Here is a 25,130-nt window from a genome sequence, read left to right as displayed (position 1 = left end):
AGCTTCATCTTTTGAAAGAGAAGTGGTGGGTGAAAAATTTATTTTGAGGTTGAGACCCCAGAATCAGTTATTAATTTGGAGCTGACTCCAAATTAAAAGACTTTGCTGCTGTAGTTGATCTGTAATATCACATTAAAAACAAGGCAAAACCCATGTGGCTGTCAGCATTCTGGTGTAGCACCTGCCAGGAGTATCCAGAGCTGAGTAAAACACACATTCTGTTGCTATTGCCCTTCACGATGACCTACAGGTTGGATTTAGCATTTCACAAAGGAACTGGCTGAAGTTTGCACCTGATGTGTTCATTGCCCTCTCCTCCTTTGAACTTGATTCAAGTGAGATTGTGAGGACCAAGCAGGCTCCGTTTTTGCATTAACGGTAAACAAACCGTCCTAAATTAAATGTAAATCTATACCACACTGTTTCTCCTCAAGAGTCAGTAATGCAGTGGCTCCTTGCCGCTCAAAGTTCATTGGAGGCAAATCCTGCCCCCCCCCCCAGTCCCCCATCAGACAACCCCATGCCCCCACCAAAACTCTCAGACCCTAATTAGACTCCCAACAGAGACCCTTCCACCAGACCCCCAAAGGAGACTCCCAACAGAGAAAAAGAGGAAGTCAAAGCACTTATCATAGAATGTATAGTGCAGAAGGAGGCCATTCGGCCCATCGTGTCTGCACTGGCTTTTGGAAAGAGTACCCTACCCAAGCCCACACATCCATCCTATCCCCATTACCCAGTAACCCCACCCAACACTAAGGGCAATTTTGGACACAAATTTAGCATGGCCAATCCACCTAACCCGCACATCTTTGGACTGTGGGAGGAAACCGGAGCACCCGGAAGAAACCCGCGCACACATGGGAGAACGTGCAGACTCCACACAGACAGTGACCCAAGCCGGAATCGAACCTGGGACCCTGGAGCTGTGAAGCAATTGTGCTAACCACAATGCTACCGTGCTTCCATTGATGTGCTAAGGGGCTGTCAATCATAGCAAGAGTGTGTATAACACTATGGTTAGCATCAAAGCAGGGTAATGGAAATGCATTCAACGTGATGGGAAAGATCAATGAACAATCCACCAAGCAGCTGTCTCTGGAGTAAAAAAACTGTCAATCGCTGGTTAATACAATGCATTGCTGTGTGAAATTGAATGGAAGATCTGCATTTTAAAGGTTGTAAAGGAATTTCAAGCCGTCTGACACTTGTAACAGCGGCTGCTTTGAACACTTCTGTCTGAGGCAGCAGATGGTAGGAAAGGGTAAATGAAAATGCAGTGATTTTTCAACTTACTGCCTAGACTGCTGTTCAGTTTTCAGGCAAAACATATAATAATAATAATAATCTTTATTGTCACAAGTAGGCTTACATTAACACTGCAATAAAGTTATTGTGAAAAGCACCTAGTCACCATATTCCGACGCCTGTTCGGGTACACGGGGAGAATTCAGAATGATGTGGGGTCTAGTAGTGTGGGGGGTCTGATTGGGGGGTCTCGCCTGGGGGTCATTGCTATGGGATCTGATAGGGGGTCCCTGTTGTGGGTCTGATGGGGGTCTCTGATGGAGGGGTCTGATGGGGGTCTGATGGGAAGGCCTCTATCAGGGGTCTCTGGTGGGGTCTGATGGGTAGGCCTGATAAGGGGGTCTGATGGGGGGGGGGGGATCTTGCAACATGAACAGCCAGAAGATCTCACCCATAGTTTCCAACCTTTATGGTTTCATGGGTGTTTGTGATTTGGTTATTTTGGGCCTCTGTACACATTTCAACACATAGTTACAAAGCACGTTCGACATAAAATAGCTGTTGCCCTGGCAGTCTCCACTTAAAAAGGGAAAACTAAAGAGTCAAAAAATATATAAATTCAAAATAAAATAAATTCTTGTTCTAAAAAATAGTTGGTTAGCAAAGGTAGGTGTGCATTGCTAGTAATTCTAGCACACATGAGTCATGCCCAAAGCACACCTTCCTTTTCAAGTTAGCAATTAAAATACCTGACTCGCCCAAATGATTCTTGTTATATGATCTGTTTCCTTAGTATTTTAATACATTTTAATGACAACCTTGAAGACTGGTTTTGAATTATGTTGAAATTGAAATGTGCTTCCTCCCATTCATGAAGCCAGATAATATATTGCAGTTTGTTCAATTGTACGCATGCTATCCTTATGCAACACTCCTTAACTTCAAGTTGGGACATAACATTGGCAGGAATAAGAAGTGTTCATTTAAACCCCTTTCTGTTTTTTTACCCACTTTAGAATTGTACCCTTCATTTTACCTTTCCTGGTTCTTCCTTCACACGTCCCTGCACTAGATTTGGGGATGGATCTTCTGTCCTCCCCGCTGCAAGATCGGAATGCCTGGGCGGGATGCGGATCATGTAAATGTCCATTGATCTAGGACAGGAATTTCCAGTCGATGGCCGGGCACAGCCCGCTCCTGATCTGCCTCTCTTGCTTTCCTTCACACTTTCTCTCTGCACATTCTATACTGAAGCTGGCTCTGCCTTGGATTAACATCATCTGTCATGCACATCCTTTTTCTGTTCCATCATACCCTCTGCCTCTTTGGTAATTGAGTGAGCTCTGGCTTTGGTTATCCTGCCTTTCTTCCTTATGTGAATGTACCTCGGCTGTATCTGAACCATCTCCTTGTTAAATGCAACCTATTGTTCCTGTACAGCTTTGCCTGCCAATCTTTGAATCCAATTTCCCTGTGACTGTGGGTCAGGGGCCAGACAATGTTGTGGAAGGGTTGGGTGAGACAAATGTTTCATACCGGCTTTGATGGTAGAACCCGGGGTGTAGCAATTTCAATCAATAAAAGTGTTCAATTTTCTGCCGCGAAGATCTTGATGAACCATAATGGCAGACATGTAATTGTTAGTGGGTCGTTGGTGGGCACCCCAGTAGTCCTCCTGTTAATGTTTATAATGTTTATATATTGGGACGATACGGATTTTATTATCAAGCTGCTAGCCTACATTCTTGATTTGGACTCGCATCAGCTTATCTTGGGGGGGTGGCTTAATTTGTGTTCTGGATCCCAGAATGGATCGAACCAGGTTAAAATCTCTGACCCCATCAGGGGTGGCAAAGGCGTCGTTGGCTTTCATGGAGTAGATTTGGGGGGGGGGGGGGATCCGTAGCGTTTTTTGCACCCAAAGGATAAAGATTTTTCTTTTTCTCCCATGTCCATTAGGTTTACTCATGCATTGGCTTTTTGTGGTGGGTAAGTCTTTCCTCCCTTGTGTGAAGAGGGAGGGGTATTCGGCAGTTGTACTTTCAGACCATGCCCCATATTTGTGGATTTGATAGAGTCAGGTCCCCCCCAACGCCCACCATGGAGATTGAATACAGCATTGTTAGTGGACAAAAGATTTTGCAAATGCGTGCCTTCCGCCATTGGAGAATATGTTAAATTTAATAAAAGCGAGTCTATCTCACCTTCTATGTTGTGGGACACCTTTAAGGTGGTCATCATGGGGGGGGGGGGGGGGGGGGGGGGAGATAATTTCCTACAAAGTGCACATGGAAAGGGCGGTGAGGATGCAGTGGCAGAGGCTGGTGGATTCCATCCTTGAGGTAGACCATCAATGCTTGCTTGCACCTACCCTGGAGTTCCTTGCAAGTCGAGGAAAGCTGGAGACGCAATTTAAATTATTATCAACAGGTAAGGCGGTGAGCCAGCGGTGACATTCAAGGGCGGCATTTTATGAACACGGGGAGAAGGCCAGTCACCTTTTAGCTCATCAGCTGAGGAGGCAGGCTGCTTCCAGGGAGATTGTGCAGATAAGGGTTTGTGTGACAATTTGGTCTCTGCCCCGGCTAAGATCAACACGGCTTTTTAAAACATTTATCAGGATCTATACAGATCGGAGAACTCAGAGGAGAGTTCGGCACTATCTGCGAGAGTTTTTGCATGGGTTATCCTTCCCATTGGTGGAGAGGTGAGAAGAGTAGGAATTCCCATTGGGTCCTGAGGAAATTAGGAAATGCATTGGGTTAATGCTGACTGATAAAGCTCCCGGCTCTGATGGATTCTCCATTGAGTTTTATATGAAGTTTGCAGGACAATTGATCCCTTTAATATTAGATATGTTTAACGACTCCTTGTCCCAGGGTTCATTGCCTGTTACATTTGCGCAGGCCGCTATTTCCTTGATCCTTAAAAAGGACAAGGACCCTACGGAATGTGGGTCATTTCGACCTATTTCACTTGTGAATGTAGACTAACGCTAAATTACTCGTAAAAGTGCTGGCACTGCGGTTGGAGTCCTGCCTCCCAGAAGTGATCGAGGAAGACTAGACAGGCTTCACCAAGGGTCAGTAATTATTGGTCAATATAAGGCGGCTATTAAATATTATCCTTTCCCCCTCTCCAGTGCAGAACCGAAGGTAATTGTTTCCATGGATGCTGAAAAAGCGTTTGATAGGGTGGAGTGGGGATATCTCTTCAAGATTCTTGGGAGGTTTGGTTTTGGGCAAAAATTTCCTGGATTAATTTACTGTATAAGGTCCCCATTGCTAGTGTTCACACAAATGCCTTGAGCTCGGGTTATTTTCCGTTGAATCGGGATATGTGGACGGGAGGTCCATTGTCTCCACTTCAATTTGCTTGAGCAATTGAACCACTGGCCATAGGGTTAAGATCTTCCAGTAAGTCACGGAATCATAGAACCATAGAATCATAGAACTTACAATGCAGAAGGAGGCCATTCGGCCTATTGAGTCTGCATCGACCTTTGGAAAGAGCATCCTACCCAAACCAACACCTCCACCCTATCCCCATAACCCAGTAACCCCACCAAACCTTTTTGGACACTAAAAGCAATTTAGCATGGCCAATCCACCTAACTTGCACATCTGTTGACTGTGGGAGGAAACCGGAGCACCCGGAGAAAACCCACGCAGACACGGGTAGAACATGCAGACTCTGCACAGACAGTGATCCAAGCCAGGAAATGAACATGGGACCCTGGAGCTGTGAAGCAACAGTGCTAATCACTGTGCTGCCATGCTGCCCTTGTGGAAGAGAATAAATTGGGGAGGAAGAGAGCATAAGGTGTCCTTGGATGGAGATGATGGGTGCGATTCTCCGACCCCCACGCCGGGTGGGAGAATCGCGGGAGTGCCGGGCGATTCCCGCCACGCCGCCCTGGCTCCCGAACGCGATTCTCCCCCCCCTCCCCCCCCCCCCGCCCCCCAAAACAGCGTACTGCGTTTTACGACAGGCCTCTCGGAGAATCGCCGCTCACCATTTCTAATGGTCGAGCAGCGATTCTCCGGCCCAGATGGGCCGAGCGGCCTGCCCAATACGACCGGTTCACAGCGGCCCCAACCACACCTGGTCACTGCTGGCGTGAACAGCGCGCGAACGCTGCGTGTGCAGCCTGTAGGAGGGGGGGGGGGGGGGGGGGGGGGGGAGGGAGGATCGAGCACCAGGGTGGGGCTCAGTGGGGATATGGCCCGCAATCGGTGCCCACCGATTGGCGGACCGGCGTCTCTAAAAGACGAACTCTTTTCCCTCCGCCGCCCACAAGATCACTCCTCCATGTCTTGCGGGGCACCCGCGGGGAGGATGGCAACCGCGCATGCGCGGGTGACGTCATTTAAGCGCCGCCAGCCGCGTCATTTATGCGGCGCCGCTTTGACACGGCTCCAAGGCCCGACATGCGAAATTGACAAGGCACCGCTCCTAGCCCTCTGGGGGTGGGAGAATAGGGGGCGAGGAGCCCCCTCCGACGCCGGGGTGAAACACTCCGGTTTTCACTCCGGCGTCGGCACTTTGTCTCCCGTTGGGAGAATTGCGCCCGATGTTTTTTTATATTATGGACCCATTACCCACTATGGATGAGATAATGAAGCTACTAGGAGTTTGGGCTCCTTCTCTGGGTACAAATTGAATTTGGACAAGAGCAAATACTTCCCGGTTAACCCTCAGGGGAGGGGAGCCTATCTAGAGATGTTGCCTTTTCGCCTTGCCAGATCTGGCTTTCGTTATTTGGGAATCCGGGTGGCCCACGATTGGGCATCGCTCCATTAATTAAATTATGCTAGTTTGGTTAATAGAGTCAAATCTGACTTACAGAAGTGGGATAACCTCCCTCTGTCTTTAGAGGGCAGTGTTCAGAATTTTCAAATGAATGTACTTCAAAGGTTTTTATTTATTTTTCAGTGTCTCCCCAATTTTCTCCCCAAATCCTTGTTTGCCTGAATTAACAAATTAGTGTCCTCTTTGGTTTGGGCGTTTAAGACCCCAAGAATCCATAGGGTGTTCCCCCAGAGAGATAGTCAGTCAGATAGTCTGGCTTCACCCAATTTATTATTTTATTATTGGGCAGCCAATATTGAGAAAGTACTGGGGTGGTTTAGAGATTTGGGTTCCGTACGGGGGCAAATGGAGGGGCTCCAGCCTGGGTGCTTTAGTAACTGACTCCCTTCCGTTCTCTCTTGCAAGAATTTTTCAAATCCAGTAGTGGTGGCCACCTGAAGAATCCGGAAGCAGTTCAGACAGCATTACAAATTTAGCTCCATGTCTTTGCTGTCCTCTGCCTGGAGTAATCACCTTTTTGTCAGTGGGCATAGACTTGACATTTAGGTCATGGGTGGAGATGGGTTTGCAGATGTTTGGGGACTTGTTTGTGGAGGGAAGGTTTGCCAGTTCTGAGGACCTGTCGGAAAAATTCCAACTCCAGGGGCCAATCTGTTTAGATATTTTCAGATTCACAATTTTTTGTGTACGGTATTAATGGCCAGATTCTATCAAAGGAGTCGGCTCCATTGACTGAGGTAAAGCTGAAATGGGAGGATGAATTGGGTGCCATTGTGGATGATGAGGCATGGGACGAGGCTGTAGAAGGGACTTTAGTTGGTGGACTAGTTACCCTAATACCCTGTATTCATGTTAACCAGCTGCTTGACTATATATCATGGAAAAAGACACTTGGCAAAGCATGATGGATATTTAGCCTTATTTTCAGTCAAGAAGTTCTGTATGAAACAGTCAGAAGGTCATACAATGTAATCAAGCGTATTTTTCTTAGGTGAGGAACTCTCAGCCTGTTATTAAACTCTAACTCCGGCCTGCTCACTTTTCTGTCTTTTCGTTAATCTAAAGAATGCCTTTTGTCCTACATATTGTTTACTGTATCATATAAATTGCTTGCCTTACTTTTGTAAAGCGGGGTCATTTGGAATGACTGATGTCTCTCTAATCCCCCGTGAACTTTGCGTTAAATAAAGGACCTTTGGCGAAAACTCGAAGTGCTGACTTATAATTTCTTCAACAGAGGCTCTTCGCTGGGTCAACTCCACGTCCTCTTGTGCTTGGCTTAGTTTGATCCAGTTCAAGGTAATGCACAGGGCTCACCTGACCAAGGCGAGGATGACTGTTTTTTTTCTGGGGTGGAGGACAGGTGTGAGCGTTGTTCCATGAGGATTGGCTAACCATTCTGATATGTTCTGGTCTTGTCCCAAGTTAATAAGCTTTTGGGTCTCTTTCTTCAACACTATGTCAGAAATACTTCGTGACAATCTGGAATCATGATCGCTGATGGACAGTTTTGGAGTGTCGGATTTGCCAAAGCTGCAGATGTAACCGGATGTCCGTGCCTTTGCTTCATTAATAATCCAGAGGCGAGTTTTGCTTTGGTGGATGTCTCCTACTCCACCCAATGCCTTGGCCTGGTTGGATGACCTCACGCTATTCCTACATTTGGAGAAGGTCAAGTACACCATTAGGTGGTCGGTAGAAGAGTTCTGCCTAAGATGGCAGCCATTCATCAGTTACATATCAGATTGAGAAAAATAAGGTAATTAATACCAGGAGAGAAAAAATATTTGAACAACTTGGGGGACTAAAATATAACAAGCTTCCAGGACCCGATGGCCTAAATTCTATATTGCAAGAGATAGCTGTAGAAGTAGTTTATGTACTGGTTATGATTCCCTGGATTCTGCTATGGTCCCAGCATATTGAAAGTTAGCCAATTTAATATTGCTATTCAAGAAAGGAAGGAGATGGTAAACAGGAAACTATACGCCAGTTAGCCTAACTTCAGTCACCAGGAATATGTTGCATTCTATTATTAAGGAGGTCTTAAGAATGCACTTAGAAAGTCAAAGTATGATCCGTTGTCGCCTGGCCCGTGATCGGCGGCCACTGATCGGCGGGCTGGCCTCTCAGGCTAGAGACCTCCTTTCTTCCGCGCCAGCCCCTGTAGACTTACGCCATGTTGCGTCGGGGCCGGCGCCGAGAAGGGAGCCACTGAGCATGCGCACGTTGGCGCTGGTGCCGTTGCGCATGCGCGGACCCCCCGGCGCCCAGTTGACGCCGGGATCGGCAGCTGGAGCGGCGAGGGTTGCTCCAGTGCCGTGCTGGCCCCCTGTAGGGGCCAGAATTGCTGATCCTGTGGCCATGTTGACACTGTCGGGAAATGCGACGGCGTTTCCGATGGCATCAACATTTAGCCTCAGGATCAGAGAACCCCGCCCCATGTGTGAGAAATATAGAGAGATAATGTACAGACAACAAGGTGGCAGATTCAATATCGTGTTGGAAGTGTGAGCTTATTCACTTTGGTCCTCAGAATGGAAAGGCAGAATATTTTTAAAAGGTGTGAAACTTGTAAATGTTGATGCTCAGTGGGACTTGAACACAGAAAGTTAGAGTGCAGATGCAACAAATAATTAGAAAGGCAAATAGTATGTTGGCCTTTATCGCAAGCGTTTTGGATAGAAGAATAAAGAATTCTTGTTACATTTGTATATGGCTTTGGTGAGATCACACGTGGAATACTATATGCAGTTTTGATCTCTATATTTAAAAATCAACTTGCATTGGAGCAGTATAGCAAAGGGTTACTAGATTGGTTCTAAGTAAACTGGGTCTATATTCTCCAGAGTTCAGAAGAATTACAGGTGATCTCATTGAAACATGTATGAGTCTCAAAGGGCTTGATAGGGGAGACACGATGAGAATGTGTCCACTAGCTGGAGAATCTAGAATACTAATAATAGCTTATTGTCACAAGTAGGCTTCAATGAAGTTACTGTGAAAAGCCCCTAGTCGCCACATTCCGGCACCTGTTCGGGGAGGCCGGTACGGGAATTGAACCCGCACTGCTGGTATTGTTCTGCATTGCAAGCCAGCGACTTAGCCCACTGTGCTAAACCAGCCCCATGAATGTGGTAACGCAGTCTCAGGATAAGTGGGCGATTATTTAGGACTGAGATTAGGAGAAATTTCTTCACTCAAGGGGGGTGCATTTTTGGAATTCCCTATCCCAGACAGCAGTGGATACTTAATCATTGAATGTATTTAAGCTGAGATGGACAGATTTTTGGTCCCTCAGGGTGACAATGGATATGAGGAGCGAGTGCGAAAGTGGAGTTGAACCGAAGATTAGCTGTGATTGGCGGAGCAGGCTTGATGGGCCAAATGGTCTCTCCCTGCTCCTATTTCTTGTGTTCTTATGCTTCGCTGGCACTTAGGAACCTAACTTCCAGCTAAGGACAAATACCTCCACTGCCTTGTGGATATCTTGGTAGAAGGTGAAGGGAGTAAGCTCTGACAAAAAATCTGGAGTGGTACCCAAAGACAGACAGATGCCTAAATATGTCATATTTCTGGCAACTCTAAATTAATTAATCATTAATCTTTTATTAGTGTCACAAAGAGGCTTACATTAACACTGCAATGAAGTTACTGTGAAAATCGCCTAGTCACCACACTCCGGCGCCTGCACTGAGGGAGAATTTAGAATATCCAATTCACCTCACAAGCGCGTATTTCAGGACTTGCAGGAGGAAACCGAAGCGCCCCGAAGAAACTCATGCAGGCGCAGGGAGAACGTGCAGACTCTGCACAGACAGTGACCCAAGTTGGGAATCGAACCTGGGACTCTGGTGCTGTGAAGTAACAGTGCTAATCACTGTGCTACCGTGTCACCCTAATTTCAGTGACTGCCTCAGCCCTCACGAAGAATTATCAAAGTTTTTCATCTTGCACTTGACAATGTCAGGGGAAAAAACAACTTCATACTGTATGAGGAAAGAGTGCTGATTGGTCGACAAGTGGATTGGTAGAGGTTGTGCCATGGAAAATGCACCTGTTAATAATGGCTGACAGTTAACCTCCAAGCATTGTTTGAATATTTACACCAGGTAGCTCGACTCTGATTGGTCAAAGCATTGCCCTGAGGATTGAACCAGCGATTGACTATTAGGGCTACTGTGCAATGGTAAAATTGGAGGTCCACTGCTGATTCTCGAAGGATAATTGATCACAGGGCAGCCAATTCAACTCTGTAGCTGACACAACCATACCATTCTGACTTCTCTCACGCTAACCCACAATATACCATAAATGGCACCAGCTCCTCTTGCGCTAATGACACCATCTCCAGGATTTGCCAATCAAGCATCGACCAACAGTTTAGGAAAATTGTACGTTAGATTGAATTGCTGATCTGAACTTTACAAGATACATTAATTCAGTGTGGCCTCAACTCAAGAACTGGATCGTTCCCCCTTCCCCCAGAAATTGTGCTGTACGCTGTGAATTCACAGCCCAAATGGAAAAATATAAATAATTAATAAGAAACTCCCAACTGCAAAAAAGGGTTACAACCCACCCCACACCATCCCACCATCCCTCCCACCATATCCTTCAAACAGCCCCCAACAACCCTCAACTCTCCAACAGCACCCAAACACCTTACCACTCAAAAATCCCCCACCCTTCCAACAGCTCCCAACCTCCCCCATCGCTCCAACAGCCTCCAACCTCTCCATCCATCCAAAAGCCCCCAAGCTCCTTCACCACTCCAAAATCCCCCACCCATTCAACACCCACAATCCCCTCCTACCCCTCCAAGGCCCCCCCCCCCCCCCACATGTACCAAAGATTATGATTTTTAAAAATCTCTTTCAGGTCTGAAACTCTGCATCTGGTTGCTCAGACCAGGGGTCACCACGAAACTCCATTCATAAGAAGGTAAGAACATAAGAACTAGGAGCAGGAGTAGGCCATCTGGCCCCTCGAGCCCGCTCCGCCATTCAATAAAATCATGGCTGATCAATTTATGGCCTCAGTTCCACTTAGCTGCCCGTACACCGTAACTTTTTATTCCTTTACTGTTCAAAAATCTATCTACCTTTGCCTTAGAAACATTTAACGAGGGAGCCTCAACTGCTCACTGGGCAGGGAATTCCACAGATTCACGACCCTTTGGGTGAAGAGGTGATGCACGATCAATCATGACTGAAGCGAGATTGTTGTCCAATTGAAGGCTTTAATGAACAAGTAGTTACCCCAGCAGCTCCGGTACAGAATGACTGCTGTGGGTGAAACACAGACTCTTATGCTCTGCCTGCTGGGCGGAACCAGCAGGCAGGTTCTACCACTCATACTACTGTATAAGGTACATCCCACCTAGGTACCGCGATACCCCTAATATAGCCTACCACATTCACCCCCTGTTTAAAAAAGAGTCCAGCAGGGGTGGTGGCCTTGCTTTTACAATGGTGGAGGTTATAGCGGTACACTTCAGTGCCTTTACATGCAATACACAGACAATTATTTACAAGTTCATTTTACCATGAAACTATCAGCCAGTCGGGGGCCCTGGTCATCCTCTGCGATTGCCGCAGTCCCGGCGGTGATGCTGGCGTCGGCTCAGGCATCCGTGGCTCTGGGAGTGTGTTGTCTTCAGCTTCATCACATCTGGATGGGGCCAGTGGGAGGACATATCTTCCTGGGAAGGGGACTTCGGTAGTTTGCACCGGTGAAAAAATGGTTGGTGTTGGTGGTGGTGGGGGGAGGGGGGGGGGGGGTGGGGGTGAGGGGGGGATCCAGCGGGGGCCAGATCTCGGAGGGAGACGGTGTCTTGTCGGCCGTCAGGGTGCATCAAATAGGCGTACTGGGGGTTAGCATGGAGGAGATGTACCCTCTTGACCAGTGGGCCCGATTTGTGGGCCCGTACGTGTTTGCGGAGTAGGACGGGTCCGGGGGCTGCCAGCCATGTTGGGAGCGAGGTCCCTGAGGGGGACGTCCTAGGGAAGGCCAGGAGGTGTTCATGAGGTGTTTCGTTGGTAGTAGTGCACAGTAGTGATCGGATGGAGTGAAGTGCATCGGGGAGGACCTCCTGCCATTGGGACACTGGGAGATTCTTGGACCGTAGGGCCAGGAGGACGGCCTTCCAGACCGTCCCATTCTCCCTCTCTACCTGCCCGTTTCCCCGGGAATTGTAACTGGTCGCCCTGCTGGAGGCAATGCCCTTGCTGAGCAGGAATTGACGCAGCTCGTCACTCATGAAGGAGGACCCCCTATCGCTATGGATGCAGGCGAGGAAACCGAACAGGGTAAAGATGCTGTGGAGGGCATTAATGACATTGGCAGCCGTCATGTCGGGACAGGGGATGGCGAAAGGGAACCGGGAGTACTCATCAATCATGTTTAAGAAATATGTGTTGCGCTCGGTGGAGGGAAGGGGCCCTTTGAAATCCACGCTGAGGCGTTCAAAGGGGCGGGAAGCCTTCACCAGGTGCGCTTTCTCTGGCCTGTAGAAGTGCGGCTTGCACTCCGCACAGATTTGGCAGTTTCTGGTTACGGCCTGACCTCCTCGATGGAGTAGGGCAGATTGTGGGTTTTAACAAAGTGGAAGAACCGGGTGACCCCCGGGTAGCAGAGGTTGTCGTGGAGGGTCCGGAGTCGGTCTACTTATAGACTGGCACAAGTGCCACAGGAAAGGGCATCAGGAGGCTCGTTGAGCTTCCCGGGAGGATACAAGATCTCCTAATTATAGGTGGAGAGCTCGATCCTCCACCGTAAGATCTTATCATTCTTAATTTTGCCCCGCTGTGCATTGTCAAACATGAAGGCTACCGACCGTTGGTCAGTGAGGAGAGTGAATCTCCTGCCGGCCAGGTAATGCCTCCAATGCCACATAGCTTCAACGATGGTTTGGGCCTCCTTCTCAATGGAGGAATGGCAGATCTCTGAGGCGTGGAGGGTGCGTGAAAAGAAGGCCGCGGGTCTGCCCGCCTGATTGAGGGTGGCAGCCAGAGCTACGTCTGATGCGTCGCTCTCGACCTAGAAGGGGAGGGACTCATCAATTACGTGCATTGTCACCCTGGCGATGTCTGCTTTGATGTGACTGAAAGCCTGGCGGGCCTCTGCCGATAGGGGAAAAACCGTGGACTGGATTAGTGGACGGGCCTTGTCCGCATAACTGGAGACCAACTGGGCGTAATAAGAAAAGAAGCCCAGACAACGTTTCAAGGCCTTGGGGCAGTGGGGGAGGGGAAACTCCATGAGGGAGCGCATGCATTCAGGATCTGGGCCTATGACTCAATCATGCACTACGTAGCCGAGGATGGCTAGGCGATCGGTGCTAAACACGCATTTGTCCTTGTTATAGGTTAAGTTAAGTATTTTTGCTGTATGGAGGAATTTGCGGAGGTTGGTGTCGTGGTCCTGCTGGTCGTGGCCACAGATGGTGACATTGTTGAGGGACGGGAACGTGGCCCGCAGACCGTACCAGTCAACCATTCGGTCCATCTCCCGTTGGAAGACCTAGACCCCGTTTGTGACACCACAGGGAACCCTTAGAAAGTGGTAGAACTGCCCATCTGCTTCGAATGCAGTGTACTTGCAGTCGTCCGGGCTAATGGGGAGCTGGTGGTAGGCTGATTTAAGGTCTACTGTGGAAAAAACCTTGTATTGCGTTATCTGGTTGACCATTTCAGATATGCGGGGGAGAGGGTACGTGTCGAGCTGCGTCTACCTGTTGATGGTCTGACTGTAATCTATGACTATCCTATGTTTCTCCCCGGTCTTTACAACCACTACTTGAGCTCTGCAAGGGCTGTTGCTGGCCTCGATAATTCCTTCCTTTAGTAACTGTTGGACTTCCGACCTAATGAAGGTCCGGTCCTGGGCACTGTACCATCTGCTCCTGGTGGCAACGGGTTTGCAATCGGGGGTAAGGTTTGCAAACAGGGAAGGCGGGTTGACCTTGAGGGTAGCGAGGCCGCAGGTGGTGAGGGGGGTATGGGGCCGCCGAATTTGAACGTTAAACGTTGCAGGTTACACTGGAAGTCCAGTCCCAGGAGTGTGGCAGCGCAGAGATGGGGGAGGACGTAGAGTCGGAAGTTATTGAACTCCACGCCCTGGACTGTGAGGTTGGCTATGCAGTACCCCCAGATCTCCACAGAGTGGGACCCAGAAACCAGGGAGATCTTTTGTTTAATCGGATGTACAGTGAGGGAGCAGTGTCTTACCGTATTGGGATGGATGAAGCTCTCTGCTCCCAGAGTCGATCAAGCAGGATGTCTTGTGCCTGTTGATGAGTACCGACGTCATAGCGGTTGAAAGTGTTCGTGGCCAAGACTGGTCCAGTGTCACTGAGCCAAGTTGTGGCGGAAGCTGAGAGATCTCGTCGGCCGAGACACAGCCAGCCGAGTTCGGGTCCTGAGACGTCATCCAAGATGGCTGCCCCCATGAATCGCACATGGCCGGCTGGGAGATCTCATCAGGCGATACATGGCCAGCCAAGTCGGGGTCCTGAGACGTCATCCAAGATGGCTGCCCCCATGAATCGCACATGGCCTGTGAGGAGAGGAATGGCAGCGGGCCCAGTTCGCCTGTGGAAACAACGGCGGCCGAACAGGCCTGACATACTGCCACGAGGTGCCCCTTCTTCCCGCAGCCTTGCAGATTGCGGATTGGGCCGGGGGTGTTTGTTTTGCCTGCAAAAATAGCATTGCCCCCCCTCCCCCCCGGGGTTTCCTGGCTGCCGCACTGCACAAGCTTGTGGGGAATTTAGGGATGCTTTAGAATCGGCCGTGGGTGGGGTCCACCCTGTCCATGCGGGTACCGCGCGGTTGGGAACATAGGGCTGGGCGTTGCGGGAGGCTACATCTAGGGAGTGCGCAAGTTTCCGTGCCTCTTTAAGTCCTGGAGTGTCATTTTCCAGAAGTCGCTGGCAGATTTTAGAGGACAGCATGCCCGCAACAAAAGCATCCTGTATTAAGAGTTCAGTGTGGTCATTGGCTGAGACTTGTGGACAGTTACAGTTTGTACCTAACACTAACAATGAGCGGTAAAAATCGTCCTGTGATTCCCCGGGATCTGCCGTCTAGTAGCTGAAAGATGCCGAGCGTATACCTGATTCACAGTGCGGACGTATTGCTCTTTTAGTAAAGTCATTGCGTCCTCAAAACCGTCCGCATCTTCGATAAGCATGTAGATTTCTGGGCTCACCCTTGAGTGGAGGACTTGCATTTTCTGTTCCTCCGTGGGGGTAGTCAGGGCCGTCCTGATGTACCCGTTGAAACATGCCAGCCAATGTTTAAAAGTTGCTGCTGCATTTGCCGCGTGGGGGTTGATTTGTAGACACTCTGGCTTGATGCAGAGAGCAGCCATTCCTCAATTTTGTTCATTAAATTAATGCACGATCAATCACTACTGAAGCGTGATTGTAGTCCAATTGAAGGCTTTAATGAACAAGTAGTTACCCCAGCAGCTCCGGTACAGAATGACTGCTGTGGGTGAAACACAGACTCTTATGCTCCGCCTGCTGGGCTGAACCAGTAGGCAGGTTCTACCACTCATACTACAGCATAAGGTACATCCCACCTAGGTACCGCGATACCCCTAATAGAACCTGCCAAAAGAGGTACCCCCTCAACTCAGTCCTAAATATGCTCCCCCTTATTTTGAAGCTATGTCCTCTCATTCTAGTTTTGCCTTCCAGTGTAAACAACCTCCCTGCTTCTATCCTATTTGTTCCCTTCATAATTTTATATGTTTCTATAAGATCCCCCCTCATTATTCGAAATTCCAATGAGTCTCATCCCAGTCTATTTAGTCTCTCCTCACAATCTAATCCTCTCAACTCCCGACTCAACCTCTTGAACCTCCTCTGCACACCCTTCAAGGTCAGTTCATCTTTTCTCAAGTAAGGAGACCAAAACTGTACACAGTACTCCAGGTGTGGCGTTATCAGCACTCTACACAGCTGCAACATAACCTCCCTGCTTTTATACTCCATCCCTCTAGCAATGAAGAACAAAATTCTATTTGCCTTCTTAATTTCTTGCTGCACCTGCAAACCAACTTTTTATGATTTATGCACAAGAACACCCAGGTCCCTCTGCACAGCAGCATGCTGCAATTTTTTACCATTTAAATAATAGTCCATTTTGATGTTATTCCTACCAAAATGGATGACATTACATTTATCAACATTGACCTCCATCTGCCAGACCCTTGCCCACTCAGTTAAACCATCTATATCCCTCTGCAGACATTCAGTGTCCTCTGCACACTTGGCTTCATCATGTATCTTAATGTCATCTGCAAACTTTGACACATTACACTTGGTCCCCAAGTCAAGATCATGTACGTAAGTTGTGAACAATTGCGGACCCAACACTGATCCCTGAGGCACAGCACTAGTCACTGATTGGCAACCAGAAAAACACCCATTTAACCCCACGTTTTGCTTTTTATCAGTTGTGAACAATTGCGGACCCTTTGTCAGTTTGTCCTGCAATGAGACAGTTGGGGAGATTGTAGGCGGCTGCCCTGTCAGGTCAGATGATGATGAGAGTCTGGCATGCGTGAGAGGTGAGTGAGAGGAGAGATGTGAGCAGCAAATTATTTACTGGAGGGGCCATGAGGCGTGGAGAGGGGTGGGGAGGTGGGGGAGCAGAGAGCACCATGACAAGTGTTGGGATCCTTTGAGGTGGCTGGGAGAGAGATCACCTTGGAGGTGTGGTGGGTGTGTTAAGGGGGCAGTGGGAGACATGATGATGCAGACTTACCTGGGCAACATGAAGGTCACATTCATCTTCCTTTGGCACTGATTCCCCATCCTCTTATGGAGCTAGCGGGCACTTACTATCATGGCCACAGTCTCCCAGACTGCTGGCGTCTGACTGATCGCAAGTAATGGATGTCATGCCTCTGCTCGACACCACCCTATTACTATAATTGACAGTTCCTCACCACACTAAAAGCAGCTGAGTGCTTTGACTTCCCCTTTTTCACAGCAGGAGACATTTTGTTGCATTTGATGTGGGGAGGAGGTGTCAATCATAGCAAGTGTTTCTGAACATTGTGGTTAGCATCAAAGCAGGCTAATGGACATACATTCAAGCGTGAAGGGAAATATCAATGAACAATCCACCAAGCAACTGTCTATGAAATAATAAAACTGTCAATCATTGCTAATATAGGGTACTGCTGTGTGAAATTGAATGGAAGATCTGCATTTCAAAGGCTGTCAAGGGATTTCAAGTTCTTTCAAGTGTACTGGGTTATTGAGGATGCCTCTGACACTTGTAACAGCTGTTGCTTTGAACACTTCTGTCTGAGGCTGCAGATGTTAGGAAAGGGTAAGTGAAAATGCAAAGAATTTTCAACTTACTAGCTGGACTGCTCTTCAGTCAGGGGCTTCCAATTTTGGGGGGATGATGCAGAGGGGGCATCTGATGGGGGGCAGATCTGATGGGGGGGTCTGTTGGGAGTTTGATGTGGGGTCTGATAGGGGTCTCTGTTGAGGACTCTGATGGGGGGCTGTGGGGGCTGATGCAGGGGTCTGATGGGGAGATCTGATGGGGGTTCAGATGAGGATCTTTTGGAGATTGATGGGGTGGCCTGAGGGGGCTGGGGTTGGCTGATGGGGAATCAGTGGGGAGGGGTTTGGGTCACCTTCATGCCTGCCTGCTGTTGGGGTGGGGGGGGGGGGGTGACCCGTAACTCCCGTGGTAGTGAGGGGGGAGGATGCCCCTACTTGTCAGTGGTGGGGGTGGTCCAGTAGCTGGACCTCAATATCAGGCCTCCTGCTCAGAATGGGAGCCAATCCCGGATTCCGATCATATCTTGCAATTTCCCTGCAATGCATAAATATGCATGGAAAAAGGAAGAGAATCCTAGCACCAGCGGAGACCTGGAGTGATTCTACTCTGGCGGGAGCACTTAGACCTGGGTTCTCTGATTGCTGATGCCAAAATCGCATTCAGTGACTGGCCAGAGAATCCAGTTTGAGGCCAAAATCGGGGCGGCGTGTTTTTCAGATGCTCCTTCCCCTCAAAAATGGCGTCATTGCTGAGTACGCCGCATGCCGTTGGGATGGCCTCAGGACGTCACCTGGAGCCTCGCGTAGCAGCTGCAGACTGTGTCCAGTGCCCCCACAGTCGGGGGGGGGATCCATTCTAATGGCCGGGGGTCTTTGGCGGGGGTTGGGGTCTGGTGGGGGTGGTCTAGGGCTGGCAAGGTGGGTTACAGAGGGGCACTATCTGGCAGGCTGGGGCCACGTGCGGCCACGCCATGTTGTACGGCGTGACCATTGCAGGTCGCCGCCATGCGCATGCGCAGCCGCGGACCCGGCAATTCTCCATACGTATCTGCAGATACAGCCAGGGCTTTACGTGGCACGGTTGCTAGCCCCCCACAGGGCCGAGCATCAGTATGTGGGGGCGCAGCCGACTTTTTGGTCATAAGACAAGACGCATGCTCCAGATATAGCCTCAAAATCAGAGAATCCAGCCCCATGTGTAACTATGGACATGTATGAAAATCAAATCCTTGAAGGTTAATAGAGAAACTCAATATTCAAGAAGTTAAAATCAGTGCAGATAATGTACAAAAGGTTAAAATCAGGGTGGATGTGGAATGAAAAGTTGTTATGAAATGTTTATCTATGAGTCACTTGCAATTAACATGTTTATGTTTAATTTAATGCCATTTCAAAAATTGGACAACCTCAGTTCCAGGATCATTCTATTTCTCTTGGGTTTTCTTTTGTCTTACTTATTTGTTTCCAAATGTGTCTGTAGCAGTTCATCGTGATTTTGCAAAGCGAAAACAATGTAACCAAATTCAAAAGCAATCTCGAAGGCCGGGAATCTTGTTCACAATACTTGTTGCAATTCATAAAGGATGAATACATATGGGTAATTTATTGGAACTTGTCTGAAAACAATTTGCTATTTGTTGAATGTGCAGTTTGCCTTCACATTGTCAGCACTGCTAATGACCGCCTTATGTGAAATGTTGTTTTCTTGACAATGTGAGCAACATGCAATGTGCAGTTGTAAAAATTACAAGAATGCGCAAAGTGGGAGAGACCTTCTGGTTAATGTAACCATATGCCTCCCACCAAAAAAGAAATTACACTGAAAATGCTCTCAAACTTTTACTGGTGCCTTCCTCCTACACAGCTCTGTTTCACCACATGCACACACCCAAGAAGTAGAAAAATATTCACAGCGGTCTTAAATTACAGCTAATCTGATGGTTTCCCTCTTTTGTAAAAGGTGGAGCACTGTCAGTTCTACAGTTTACCGATCAAGCCAAAACATCTGCGGGGCTGTAGTTGAAATGCAATTGACGGGGGATCATTTGATGGAAGCCTGAAATACACTGAAACACAACGCCTTTCATTAATCCATGGATCAAGCAGTTGACAATCTGACATTTATCGTTCAGTTCTATTTCAAAAGCGTTCTTTAAAAATAAACAATCTCCCCATCAGCAACCGTTGGATATTTCTTACATTTTTTATTAAATTTGGGGATGAGGCAACATAGCTAATTTGAATATTTACCTTTGCTACTTTATAACCCAGCCAAAACTAAGAAGGCGTTCTCTCTGTTGACAAACCATGAATTGATGCAGCCCAGAAGAGGTTATTAGACCCATGATGCCCCTTTCTGGTCCTTTGAAAGCTACCTCACTGGCTCTATTCCCCTTTTCTTTCCCCATAATTGAATTTTCCCCAAAATTGAATGAATTTGAAAATTCAGAAACAAGCTCCGAATAGGTATCAGTCGCATCACAGAAGTATTATTTGACACAAAATCTTGATCACAAGGGCAAGGGAGTTAGAAATGGAAATGTCACACTGAAGCAGTAAGGGCTTCATGCCTCAAGTTTTAAGGTGATATAGGTAATGAATACGTTAATACGTTTACTCCTTTTTAAATGACACCATCAAGCTAGTTTCTTTGGTAACAAAGCTGTTTTAGTTGTTAAGGTGTCCACCTACGTAACTAAAATGAATGCAATTAAGTGTAATTAATTGCCTGTGACGTGCTTTGCGGTGCTGGAAGATACAATCGGGTGTTAAAAAGTGCAAATTCTTTCTTTAATTATTACAGCTCACTTATCATTCATCTGTTGTTGAGTCTTAAGACTTCCTTCCATTAAAAGGGCACATGTAGAAGTTCCCATTTCAACCCACTGCTGACTCCTAAGAAAACAGCGCAGAGCGACTCTTTAGAGCCATCTTCAGGTTCGATCTTAGAATCCCTACAGTGCAGAAGGAGGCCATTCAGCCCATCCAGTTTGCACCAGCCCTCAAATTTGATCCTCAAATTAAGGAAATCTCCAGGAAGAAAGCCAGGGCGGCTTGCAGATTGGAAACCCAGAAGCAATGGCCTCCCACAGGTCCCACTGAATTTAACAAAAGGGCCCATTTTAAAATTCCTCATGCAGTTTCCTCAACCATTTGTGGACAGACAGTTGAGCACATGGAGGCCGTTGGCTGTGTTTCGTGGGGGAGGCAGTTGGGCAAGGAAAGGTGTGGTGAAGAGGCAACATCACAGCCAAACTCAATTCTGTGCTTACCTCATTCATACATGAGCACTTCCAGCAAAGATCAACCACCTCATAACTAAGGCTGAGGAATTTAGGTAAGGAAAACCTTTGAATTTCAATTGAAGTTCCTGAGGATGCTTGCAAAAGAAAAGCAAAGTGCTAAAATAAAAACTGAAAAACAAAATCTATTTAGGGGTCATGAAAGGGGTAATCATAACCGTTTTTTTTTCTTGGAACAAGGTTGGTCAGTTTGATATATTTAACTGGCAAGATAAAATATAGTATGCAGTTTTGGTCTCCTTATCTGAGGAAGGATGTTCTTGCTCTAGAGGGAAGGTTTGCCAGACTGATTCATGGGATGGCAGAACGGGCATCTGAGGAGAGATTGAGTCGGTTAGGATTATATTCGCTGGAGTCCAGAAGAATGAGGGGGGAATCTCATAGAAACTTTTAAAATTCTAACAGGACTAGACAGGGTAGATGCAAGAAAGATGTTCCCGATGGTGGGTGTGTCCAGAACCAGGGGTCACTGTCTGAGGATACCAGGTAGACCATATAGGGCAGAGATGAGGTTAAACTTCTTCACCCAGAGAGTGGTGAGCCTGTGGAATTCGTTACCACAGCAAGTAGTTGAGACCAAAGCATTTTATGTTTTCAAGCAGCAGTTCGATATAGCACTTGGGGCGAAGGGAATCAAAAGATTTGGGGGAAGGCAGAATTAGGCTATTGGGTTGGATGATCAGCCATGATCATAATGAATGGCGGAGCTGGTTCAAAGGGCAGTAGGGTCTCCTCCTGCTCCTATTTTCTGTACTTCTTTTTAATTTGTTCTCAAAAAGGGGATGATTGTCCCAAGAAGGTGGCCAAAACACCATTTGAGACAGCATAGTAAGCCATATGGTGTGGTCCAAAGTTGCATATCAGCCAGAGGAAGTTAGGTATATTTCATGCAATTAGGTTGCTCAGAAAATATCAGAAAATATCTGTTGTTTCTTTTCTGGTGCTAGTTCTTAAGTAACCAGAGAGGGATTCGAACCCACAACGTCTGTTATATCTGTCTAGTATATTAACTAATACATTACCATAGTCATATCTGCCCAAATATGCTCTATAAGCAACAAAGTGAGTGCAAGGCTAAAGATTTTTGCAGAATTAACCAAGAGACTATTATCTTTTTTTAATTTGTCTGACAATTTTCCCTTTCCGACGCTCCTGTCAGGAAAATTGATGAGGGCTCTTGCTATAATAGATGTTCAGACACACAAGATTAGTTCAGTCTGACTAAAGTAATATTTCAATTTATGTTCTTCCTCCCTCCATATGAATAATTGCTTTGATTCACTGCCATGCTTCTTGAAAGATAGTTACCAGGTTTATTCAGGGGCCAATTAATCCTCAAAGCTACACACACATTAGAGTTAGAGAGTTAAGAGGCCGGATGTTGGGCCCTGGCAGTGGTAGGACTGGAGTCAATTGAATCAGGGATTTCCAGCCATTGGCATGGTTTTGATTCAGTGCCATGCTGAAAGAAATTCAGGTTAAGGGACAGAACAGGTACTCCCCCATATGCGGTGGGCAGCCAGTAATGTAAATTGAATTATTGAGGTAATTTCCCTGCACGGTTTTGAATTTTCCAGTCGGTAGGCTGATGCATGGCCCCCCAAGCACAGAGTTTCAGTGGTCTTTTTAAATCAGACATAACCCAAAACTTGGAAATGTAGGAACCAGTGAGGAAGATGGCAGTGGACTGCAAGTCGGCATTGACAGGCTGATGGAATGGTAAATGAAATTCAAAAGCCGGGAAGTAGTGCTAAATTTATTGTTAGAATTGGAGAAAGTCAGGCGTCATGGTGGCACAGTGGTTAGCACTGCTGCCTTAAGGCGCTGAGGATCCGGGTTCGATCCCCTTCCCGGGTCACTGTCCGTCTGGAGTTTGCACATTCTCTGCGTACCTGAATGGGTCTCACCCCCACAACCAGGGCCGGCTCAAGGTACCGGCAACTCGGACAGTCGCCCAGGGCGCCATCAAGGAGTGCGTGACCGGCGTCAGAGACCCGGCGCCGCGTAAAAGACTCGGGTCCCGCGCATGCGCAGTTGGGCCGGTGCCAACCAGCGCATGCGCGGTGGCCGCCCTCCCCCAGGCCGCCCCGCACAAACATGGCGGATGGATCCAGGCTCGCCGGTGGAAGAAAGGAGGCCTGCCGACAGAGAGACCGGCCCGCCGATCGGTGGGTCCCGATCATGTACCAGGTCACTCCGCCCCCCCCCCCCACCCCGCCCCCCCCACCCCACCCCCCCACCCCACCCCGCCCCGCCCCCCCCCCCCCAAGGGCGCCGAAGTTCAGCCCCGGGGCGCCAGCAACCCTAGGGCCGGCGCTGCCCACAACCCAAAGATGTGCAGGCTAGATGGATTGGACTGCCCCATAATTGAAAAAAAAAGAATTAGGTACTCTAAATTTATTTAAAAAAGAGAATTGGAGAAAATTAGGATTGAAATACAAAGTCAAACAGTGAGTTGATTAGAGGCTGACGTCTGATGAGATGTGAATTTGCCTACTAGTGGGAAACAAGTATTTTACATATGCCATTAAAGAATGTAATGGGGCTATCGAGGAGGTAACTTCAAAGTGGAGAACACAGTTACACAGTGGTTATCACTGCTGCCTCACAGCAGCAGGGACCCGGGTTCAATTCCGGCCTTGGGTGACTGTGTCAAGTTTGCACGTTCCACACCGTTGGGAAAACTGTGGGCTTTTACGCCAAGAAAACTGGCTTCAAAAGGCCACAGATTCACCGTTTTGCTGGGGGCTAGCAGGCAGCAGGCATAGAGCTCGCAGCTCTAGCTGCCGATACGGCCCCCCACACTTCCAGGTCAGAGGCTGCATATGCACACGGCAACGGCCACCGACCACCAAAATAGTGCCCCGCATTGGTCGATCGCGCGCCCTGGACCACCCACACACATTGCCCTCAGCCCTGAATGAAGCCCCCCCTGCCCACCAATCAGCCCTCCCCCGACTGTGGCAGTCCCCGACTGAGTACGCAGCCGCCACGCGAGGTTCACGGACGTGGGACCATGTTAGAACCACGGCTGCCCGGAGACGGAGCATCGCGGGGCGGGCCTGACGCGGTGGATACTTGGGGCGGTGTAATCCCGAGTACGCCAGTTTTCAATGGGCGGAGAATTGTGAAACCGTCGCCAGTCCCGATTTCGTGCGGCAAAAGGGATTCTCCGCCCTGTCACCGAGCAAAATCCAGCCCATAATCTCCCAAAGGAAGCAACTATTTTCCACCTTTGCTTAACCTGAAAACAATTTCCCAATGTGGCCACCTGAGCAATTACTTGCTGGATTTAGCTCATAGCATTGCTTAAAATGGGATGTTGTTTGGGAAAACGGGATCTCAGAGTTCAGCTGAACGTACGCAGTTGCGGTCCAAGCGATAGTTTCACATAAAGTTCTGTGTGTATAATCATCAGTACACTATCAGTGTCATAGCATATTATAGTCCTTCTTGTCTTTTGAGTGAATAAACATTCTTTATTAATTGTTCGCACAACAACTAAACTGTTCCTCACTGGGTTGTACACTATTCTTCACATCATACCAGAAAAAAGTACATGCACCACTACAACCTGGGGTTCCAAGTAGCCCTTCTGGGTTTTGGGATACCCTTGCATTTAACATCAAAGTGGCTCGCAACATTATATAAAACATAGGTTCCGCCACCGCGGGAGTATTGTGTTCAGTTCTGAGCATCACACTTTAGGAAGGACTTGATGGTTTTAGAAAAGATACAGAACAGGTTTACTGGACTGGTTCCATGATTGAGGGATTACAGTATTTTTTATTCTTTCATGGGATGTGGGTGTCTCTGACATGGCTAGCATTTTTTGCTCATCTCTAATTGCCCTTGAACAGGGTAGCTTGCTGGACCATTTCAGAGGGCAGATAAGCGACAATCACACTGCAATCTAGAGTCACAGAAGCCAGGCCAGACCAGGTAAGCACGACAAACTTATTTCTCTGAAGGACATTAAGGGGCTGTTTAGCACACTGGGCTAAATCGCTGGCTTTGAAAGCAGACCAAGGCAGGCCAGCAGCACGGTTCGGTTCCCGTAACAGCCTCCCCGAACAGGTGCCGGAATGTGGCGACTAAGGGCTTTTCACAATAACTTCATTGAAGCCTACTCGTGACAATAAGCGATTTTCATTGTTCTATGTTCTATTGGAATAGTGTAGGTCAGATAGGCTTCAGATGGTTTCACAGGTCGGCGCAACATCGAGGGCCGAAGGGCCCGTACTGCACTGTTCTATGTTCTATGAACTGGAAGGTTTTTTACAACAATCAATGATAGTTTCATGGTCGCCATTGCTGAGAGTACTTTTAACATCCAGATTTATTTTAATTAAATTTAAATTCAAGCAATTGCCATGTTTGGTTTTGATCCCATGTTCCCAGAGCATCAGTTTCTGCCTACCAAAATACCAGTACACCACCAGCTCCCCAAAGTT

Source organism: Scyliorhinus canicula, chromosome 4 (genome assembly GCF_902713615.1).
Source record: "Scyliorhinus canicula chromosome 4, sScyCan1.1, whole genome shotgun sequence".
Classification (NCBI taxonomy): domain Eukaryota; kingdom Metazoa; phylum Chordata; class Chondrichthyes; order Carcharhiniformes; family Scyliorhinidae; genus Scyliorhinus; species Scyliorhinus canicula.
The sequence above is the reverse complement of the archived record's forward strand: the minus strand, read 5'-3'. Positions refer to the sequence as shown.